The sequence below is a fragment of the Acomys minous genome (genome assembly GCF_964271855.1).
Source record: "Acomys minous genome assembly, chromosome: 8".
NCBI classification, from domain to species: domain Eukaryota; kingdom Metazoa; phylum Chordata; class Mammalia; order Rodentia; family Muridae; genus Acomys; species Acomys minous.
The window spans coordinates 15710809-15720048 of NC_140489.1; the positions used below are offsets into that span (position 1 = coordinate 15710809).

The 9240-nt window shown below is 48.8% G+C and overlaps 1 long non-coding RNA gene across 1 annotated transcript; it reads left to right on the forward strand.

The window, feature by feature from the left end:
• The first annotated feature begins 1722 nt into the window (after positions 1-1722).
• Positions 1723-8928, forward strand: LOC311603971. Its single transcript, XR_014781349.1, has 3 exons — positions 1723-1972; positions 7400-7499; positions 8320-8928. It is a non-coding gene; the product is annotated as an uncharacterized lncRNA (long non-coding RNA).
• Positions 8929-9240: the final 312 nt, after the last annotated feature.

Genomic DNA, 9240 nt, shown 5'->3' on the forward strand with positions numbered 1-9240 from the left:
GAAACAGTGATAAGTTCATAGTGTGCTTCCTGTTGGGACAACCACCCCCAGGACACAAAACTATGGTAGTCTTGTCCCAGAACCCAGGTGCCCATAGTGGCATGAGGAAGTGGCATACACTCACATTTGTATTGCAAGCTCCTGGCAGTTATGTCCCCAAAGGGCGAGCTCATTGCTCCTTCTGTCTGCAGAAGTGTGGCTTTTCTCTCTTATTCCCCCTTCCCTCCCACATTTCAGCTTATGGTTTCTGTTTGTTTGCTTTCAGGGGGAGGTTGAGACTGGAGCCCTGGCTGTCCTCGAACTTGCTGGGCAGAACAGGCTGGCTTTGAACTCATTATGATCTGCCGGCCTCTGCCTCCTGAGTCCTAGGATTAAAGATATGGGCCAACATGCCTGGCTTCCCATTACATTTGGGGTGTGTGTGTGTGTGTGTGTGTGTGTGTGTGTGTGTGTGTGTGTGTATGTGTGTGTGTGTGTGCGCGCGCGCGCGCGTGTGTGTGCGTGCGTGCATGTATGTAATATCTGGCCTGTCATAGTTTCATTCTTGTTGTCCCTATCTATCTATCTATCTATCTATCTATCTATCTATGTTTTTTGAGACCTAGTCTCACTATGTAGCCCAGGCTGGCCTGCAGCTTGATTTATAGACCAATCTGGCAGGGTGCTCACAGAAGTCCTGCCTCCACCTCCATGCCCAGCCTCATGGTCCTTTTTATCTGTCCTCGAATGGTAAGTTGAGGACAGTAAAGTTAAAGATATGGAGTAAAAACCATAAGACATGCCCCATGGAGGATGGTAGATGGGAGATGACACTTGCAGGTGTCTTTGGAACCCTTTGTCGTGCACTTCCAAGTCACATGCTTTGAGGTTGGTACGGAGTGTCAGGTGCCATTGTCCTGCCTTGCCTGCTGGCACACCTTCTTGTTGTGATGCAGTGTCCATGCCAAGCAAGCTCCTCAGATCTAACCAGTGGCTCCTCGCTGGGATTTTCCACATCCTGGACCAGGAGAAAAGCTATGCCCTTCTGCTGGCTTACCAGGCTGGAGAAAGATGCCACCTATGCCCTCTGGAACGGTTCTTGTATCACACTGGCTTTGCTGCCCTGGTGGAAGGCCAGCTGTGGGTAGAGGAAGCCAGTTTTATAAGGAAAGACTAATGCTAGACACCCTCTTGAGGCTGGCTGTGGAGGATGGAGGGTTCCAGAAGCATCACATCCCAGTTCTGAGGCCCCTCTGAAGTCTCCCATTACTACATGTAATATGCAGCCTCGCTACTGCCTGCTGGCATCTAGGGGACTTTCTCTCATCTTCCCAGTTTTGACTAAAACATCATCTGCATATCAAAGACGAAGGAAGCAGTAACTTTCCAGGGCTGTGCTAGCTAATGGGAGCAGAGCTGCTGTTCCAACTAGTTCTATCTGACGTCACATTTTCCTGGCACTGAGCTCATGTCAGAACATCAGTCTATGACCAAGGATGAAGATCCCCAGTGCTGAAAGGATGAGCACTTCAGAAGTGATGTGGGCAGAGGTGAGACTGAGATGCCATCTCTCTGAGCTGACACGGGGACCTGTAGATGAAGAAAAAACATCTAGAAGCCTCCAGAGAACATGTCGGGAGAGCATTGGAGACAAGCCCCAGCCTGTAGCATGTAGAGCCCTCCCACCCTGCTTAGCAAGGAGTCAGAATTACAGACATATATCCAGCACAGAACATGGTGTGGTATGGGAGGGGATATTTCTGTCCTGACTGAGCTTGGAGCACCCTTGATGTGAGCATGGTTTCCTAGGGAGCAGAGCCACCAAGCTCCTCAGAAGAGCCAGAGCTGACTCAATGCAGCCATAGTTACAGAACAGGAGAGAAGTCGAAATCTAGAGCGGCTGAGACCACACGACACCTTCCTTGAAGCTCATTCATGGGCGATATGGAGTCAGTGATGGCTTTGGAGCAGAAGAATAACTTCAAGGATAGAGGTGAGAATGCATGGGAACACCTGGTGGACCCTTCCCAAGCGAGGTCATGTGGAAAGTCGGCCTCCTCCACAGGCTTTGCTTGGCTCTTCAGGAAGCCTCCCTAGCACTCTTCGAAAGCCGGGGCTTCGACACATGCTGTTCGCAGCCTTCCTTCCATAAATGAGAACTGAGTCTAGCAAAAAGGTGGTGACAGCCCTTTCTCTAGCCACCATATCTCTCTCTGTCTCTCTGTCTCTCTCTCTGTCTCTCTCTGTCTCTCTCTGTGTCTCTCTCTCTGTCTCTCTCTCTGTCTCTCTCTCTGTCTCTCTCTGTCTCTCTCTGTCTCTCTCTCTCTCTCTCTCTCTCTCTCTCTCTCTCTCTCTCTCACATACACACACACACACACACACACACACACACACACACACACACACCACCACCACCACCACCACCACCACCAGGATTTCCTCACTCCTGTGTTAACCCATTAGTCTCCAGATATATTTATCCTGGGAACAGACAGACTCTGAGAATGTCTGGCCCTACCTACAGTCCCCAAGCCTGGACACCTGCAGAGACTCAAGTTGTAGGGACCCCACTCAGGCCTCCAATGCCCAGATCATGCTAACTTTCAGGAATCCAAGCCCACTGGACCTTGCCAGCCTGCTCTTTTCCCATGGATTCCAAACACTACACCCCCTCCCTTTCTGTCATCTCTGACATGTGAGTCACTGCTGGCAGGACCTGGCTGAGGCTACCCACCTCTTGCTCTGGCATCCAGATCTCCCCACGTGCCTGGGCCAAGCTACCTCCCAGTCCTGGCATGCTGCAGGCTGCCATAGTGTGTTGGGCGGAGGCAGCCATGAATGGGTGGTGTGGAGGATTGGGATGGTGATATAGTCACATGTGTGTGAACACTCAGCTTTCCAGACTCCAGCCTTTTGGAGTTGCTGCCCCGAAACAAGCCACTCCACCATCAGAGTTCTCCTGAAACGGTCGTTAAAAGTCTATGTGACAATGGTTATGACAAAAAACAACAACAACAACAAAAACAAACAAACAAACAAAAAACCAAGCAGCCGGCTCAGTGCCTGTGAAGCACTTCAGTCTAGGCCTGTAACCCCAGCATTCTCTAATTCCAGTACTCTGGGCAGCAGAAGTTCAGGGTTATCCTGGGCATTCTTAGCTGTAGGCTAGCCTGGGCTACCTGAGACCCTGCCTCCTCAACAGTCCTGCACTTTGACAGCCACACAGTTGAGCAGAACACTGTTAGTTTCCTAATATCTTTGCTGTAGAGAGCACCTGTGACATAAGGGTATTAGAGCTGCCTAGTTCACTCTGCAGGGACTTGAATGTCGTGCTAGCTGAAGACACACACTTTCATGGGAGTCTTCAGATATCTACCCATGGTGACAAAATAGGGACAAGGGTTGGCCTCCATCTTCCTGCCACCTGTCCCTTTTTCTGTCTGACTCTACTTGGTCCTGCACGCACTCATGTTGTTTGTTTAAAGTATTTTTGGGGAGAATGTCATACAAAGTGAATTGGCCTGATACCCACTTGGGGCTATCCTGTGCTGCTCCTCCCTCTCCTGTGTGCTTTCTCAGCAGCCTCCTCGTTAGTCTCGAGCAAACAGACAAGGATGTTCATGTTAGACTGTGACTTAAGCTACAGTGCCAGGACTGAGTTAACTACACCTCAAAACCAGGATGCTGTGAAAGGAAACATCTTAAACCCATCCATAGAAAGTGAAAAGCCCCATGTGTTAGCCTCGGCAAGCTAACAAACATCTCCCTCTGTGTGTGGCCAAGAGCAGCCTGGTCCTCTCTGTCAGTATCCTCTTCCTCTGCTTGTGAGCTGAAGCCCCAGTTAAAAGCTTTTGCTGTTCTGTTTATAAATTTAGACCTGCTCTCACTTCTTTTTTTTTTCCTGGTCCACCTGGAGGATGCTGGCTTTAGTTAGAGTGCCACAGACTGCACTGAGCACCCATCATGTCATGTCATGGGCTCCACTGAGCACTTGGTGCTTCTTTGTCTTCCCTGGAGAATAGACCCAGCTTCAGGCAGTTCAGAACCATCTGGAACTCCTGCTCCAGGGAATCAGATGCCCCACTCTGACCTCCAATGGCACTGCACACATGCATGAACACAAACCTACACAAAAATAAAAATAAACCAAGTATTTTTTTAAAGCCCTGGTGGGAACAAATGCAAGTGATTGTACCTAGCCTTTCAGACCGTGTGTGTGTGTGTGTCTGTGTGTGTGTGTGTGTGTGTGTGTGCGCGCGCATGTATGTGTGTGTGTTTGTGTGAGACTGTGTCTGTGTGTTTGTCTGTGTGGGTGTGTCTGTGTGTGTGTGTGTCTGTGTATATGTCTATGTGTATCTGTGTATATGCAATCTGTGTGTCTGTGTGTCTGTGTGTGTGCATCTGTGTGTATGTGAGTGTGTGTGCCTGTGTGTATGTGTCTGTGTGTAGGGGTGCGTGTGTGTGTGTGTGTGTGTGTGTGTGTGTGTCTGTGTGTGGGTGTGTGTACATATGTGTGTGTGGAGGTGGTGGTGGTAGTCATTCACACTGTCCCTTGCAAAGCCACTAGCTTCATAGCTGGGATTTCTCAAGGCTTTCCTCAGTTTTCTCAGTGAAGAAATCAAGATCCAGAGGGATGCAATCCCTAGGAGAGGAGTGTACAGCTGGAACAGCAATGGCAGGGCACGTGCAACACTCTGTCCCCCACCCCCACCCCCGTCCCTCCCTGCTCCCTGTGTTCTTCCTCCATGCCTCTAATCCATGGTGCCTTGGGTTTTCTTTCTGATGTTATTCATTTGCATTTAGTTTGCAAGGCATATGGTTTCTCTCCAAGAGTTCCCTCCACTTTCTCTTGGACTCTCACGGCAGCCAGTCCCCTGCAGAAGGACTGTCTGGTATCAGTAAGCAGACAGAGGCAGCTCCCAGCACATCTGCACAGAGGTGACCTACTTTTCAGTGCCAGCTTGGCTTGCTCCGGCCTGCTACCCCTGCCTCGGGGAGAAAGCATGGAGGGAGGGATAAAGTCTTCTTCTCCACCCGTGTAGAGTTGTTCTTCTTTTGTGCTATTCTTTACTTTTTCTTTTTTCTTTTTGGACTAGGGTGGGTGGCTGGGAGATTTTGATAAAGAATCCCAATATATAGCCCAGGTTGGACTCACGCTCACTATGTAGTCCAGGATAGCCTTGAATTCATAATCCTCCTGCCTCTGCCTCCAGGGTACTGGGGGGGGAGGGGCTACAGGACTGTGCCACCACACCCTACTTAAGAGTCCTTCCTGTATAGTGACTGGCCCTGGTTTCAGGGTTTCTTACTGGGGGCGTGGAGCATCCCCGTGGAATGTGTATCTCTGATGCTTCTTCCTCTAGCCAGAGGTCCACAGAGATAAGGTTTTCCGTCCATCCCTTCCCTGTAGCGCAGAAGGTCAGGGGTCACTGAGCTAGAAGATAGTGCTACTCAAATTATATGCAGACCTCAGCCTGCCTTCTTGCTGTTTCCAGCACACATGCCATTGGGTAGAATGTGATCTACCCTCTCTGTGTCTACTAAATAGATACACGTACTCTAGCTGCAGGAGTGTGTGGACAGGGTGAAGTTTGCCACTTGGGTGAGTAGAGCTAGCTCTCTACCTTGATCTCATCATTACTATTGTAATTAATTATCACTATTACTGTGATTATTACTAATTATTTTTAATTTGCTTCCTTCAGATGAGTCATGACCTTTGACAGGATTGCTAACTATTTGTTGAAGGGGACAATAAAGTTACTTCAATTATATATCCCATGAAAAAAATGGAAACAGTGAGACACTAGCGAGGTGTGGTAACCTGGGGGAGGCAGCTCAACACAATCAGCATAGGAGTCAACCTGCTTTGACTGTGGGACTTCAAGCCACCTCAATGTCACAAGACATCCCTGAGAAGAGTGCCTGAGTGGCTGGCAGGGAAGCCCTAAGCCCACTGTTTGTACTTATGAGCATCATGGATTCCCCTATGTAGGAACCTGGCCTGGTTCTGCTCCTCTTGCCTTCTCCTGCAGGCTCTTTCCCGGCCTTGCTCCCATCCCTATGTACCCTAGTTTGCAGGTACATAGAATGCTTTTTGAGGCCTCTGGGGTACCTTCCTTCCTGTGGATTGACAAGGACACTACTTTCATCAGTCATCTTGCTGGGACTGCCACAGCACAGTGGGAACATTTCAGACTTCATAGTGAAGCAGGTGCCACCTCCTCTGCTTGCCTAAATGACTGCAGCATCACCCCCTGGAGGGCCTGAGGGGATCTGACTTGAATTCAGGTGTGACAGCAGCCATGGCGCCTTCTTTTGCTAGGTCTATGGCCTCCCAGAGGAGGTGGCCTTGGTTCTTTTCCTCTGCCCGACACATGTCTGGTTGACCAGAACATTAAATCTTGAATACACATGTAAGCTCTCATTCTGCCGCTTTGGAAGGAAAGGAGAGATTAGGAACACGGACAGCTACTGCAGAGAGTGGCATGTGGTGCCTGCCTGCTGCCCCTGCCAGGCTGTGCACCCACCCAGACAAGGCTGTAGATGGGCCTGGTGCCTGGGGCTTAACAGCAATGGCTTTACGTGGATGTATGAGGGCAGTCAGGACTTACTCAGCATCTCTCAAACTTTCTCTTCTAATACTTAAAAAATTATTTATTTTTTTTAAAAAACGTTTTCTTGGTTCTTAGAGAATTTTGCATCATGCACCCAAATCGCACTCATCTCCCCTCCCCTCGTACCCACCCTCCACCCTTGCAAACACACACACACACACACACACACACACACACACACACACACACACACACAGCACCGCCATTTCTTTTTTATGTGTATGCGCTCTTTGTCTATCCATGCACCCTATATGTGCCTGGTGCTTACAGAGGCCAGAAGAGGGTGGGTGTTAGATCCATGGAATTTGAGTTCCTGACAAGTGTTGGTGCTGGGGACCAAACTCAGGTCCTTTGCATGAACAGCAGGTTCTCAACCACTGAGCCATCTCTCTATCCCCACCCCACATTTACTTACTAAATTTTATATTCTGGTAGTCCTAGAAGAATACCCCTCAGTAGCCACACAAAAGGCAAAACTATTAAACAGATTTCTCTCTAAGTAACCTCAAATTTCTAATCTATATAATGAAGCAAGAGCCAAACCCTCATGGAGTACTAAGGATTAAGTGTGTGTGTGTGGGTGTGTGTGTGTGTGTGTGTGTGTGTGTGTGTGTGTGTGTGTGTGTGTGTGTGTACATGCACAAGTGGATTAATAATGCTGAACTCCAACTGGTGGTCTTATCTCAAAGATTGGTAAGTAAGACATTAAATTAGTTATTTTTTTACTTTAATTTTAACCTTTTTTGTATGCTGTTATTTCCCAGAATTTTGTTCTTACATGCTCTCCTTTTCTCTTATCCCAGAATCTTGTCCTTGCTAGAGCACCAGTAGCACAGGCTTGGATTGTATTATTCTAAGTGAAAATGGTTGACACCATGACCTCCCAGAGATGGGCTGTTAAAGGTAAGTTAATGCAGGTGCCTTTTGCGCATTGTAAAGGTCAGTAAACCAGAGTTAGGGGTAGTTTTCTCAATCACGTGCCACGTATGGCCTTCAATGCTTGGTCCCTAGATTCCAGGGCCAGGACCTCCCAGAGTTTGGGTGTGGGGCCAGCCAAGCTGCAGACTCTCAGCCTGCACCTGGGAGATGGGGCTTGGGCCAGGTAAATATCTGTGTAAACACCCACTCCTGTTCTCAGAAAGGAATGTGGGGTGATGATTCAGCTCAAAGACATCACATGGATGGAGTCATGGAACTTGCGCTGGTTCCTGGACAGCATGCTCGTGTCTTTCTCTGTGAGGCTTACTGAGTACCAAGTACTTGGACTAGCATGCCAGACCCCTTTAATCGCCCTACAGAGTGTGGGGCTCCACAAGCTTGGTGGATGGAAGAGAAAAGCTGGCCTGAGCTTCTTTGAAGAGTGAGGAACTCTCAGCCTTGTTGCTAAAGGAAGCAGCACCCATAGGGCCACCCAGCCAGGCTGACCATGGGAGGGTGGGCCATGGGCAGGTTGGACAATTGGGCAGAATTTTAAAGTACCAAGGAGCTCACTAGAAACTAGAGGCCCTTGGACCAAAACAGAAATGAGAAATGCTAAGGGCCATGGGGAATGGTGTGGCCTATGGGGAAGTTGAAGGAAAGGAGAGCCTGGAGCTCATGGTGTGTGTGTGTGTGTGTGTGTGTGTGTGTGTGTGTGTGTGTGTGTGTGTGTGTGTGTTTCTAGCAGGAGTCTGAGCTGCTTCTCAAAATGCTGTGGCCCAACCTTCTCTTCATGGTCCTTCAGAGCCCGTGAACCATTAAGGGTTCAGAAGCAGACCTGCCTTGGAGTCCTGAGTCGGCCAAAGACTGGGTTAGGAAACGTTTCTGCTCATGGGTCCCCTGCACAGAACTCACAATCAAGGTGAAACTGGAGCACGTGCATCAGCAAGCATGTCTACTGACAGCGCACCGGAGACTGTCTTGTTCTGCGGAGGCCGGGCGAAGGGCAACAAGAGAGCAATGTTCTCTAGGGCAGCAATATCCAGAGTGGCCCCTGGCAACCCTTCACTGCATGCTGCCTACATTCTTCCCAGACAGGCTGTGTGGACGCTGGGGCTTCTCGCTGCTGATGCGAGAATGTGGCGTTCTGTCTCGTGTGCCCCTTTCAGTTGGTTACTTGCTGTTGCTTGTGTTTGAAACGCCACAGAAGCATAGTCCATCTGCCCTCTCCACAGTGTCTGGCCTCTGTGGCCTCCTTACAGTTCTTTCCCACTCTTAACATTAGAAAAAGATTTCCTTCTCCTCCCCTTTTTAAACAAAATCTCCAGGCCTTTATTTGTGAAATGATTTATTTACTCCCCAGTGATGTTTGTCTTTTCTCCATGGCTTTGAAATGCATCTGGATGTGACTTTTTGTTTTGTTTTGTTTTAATGCTGCTAGGGATCAAACTCAGGGTCTCATGCCACGTTGTCAAGTACTTGACCACTGAACTGTAGGCTCACTCCTCATAGATGGCTTCTAAGTAACTACTGCTTTGCTACTGAGCCACAGCCCTGACCCGACAACTGAGCCACAGCCCTGACCTGACCACTGAGCCCTGACCCAATGTGATTTGCTTTCCTACTAAGAAAGAAAGAAAGAATGAAAGAAAGAAAGAAAGGACAGATTTATATTTCACTCCTTTTTTTCTATCTACTTATATTTTATTTAGAAAGATTTTCAACA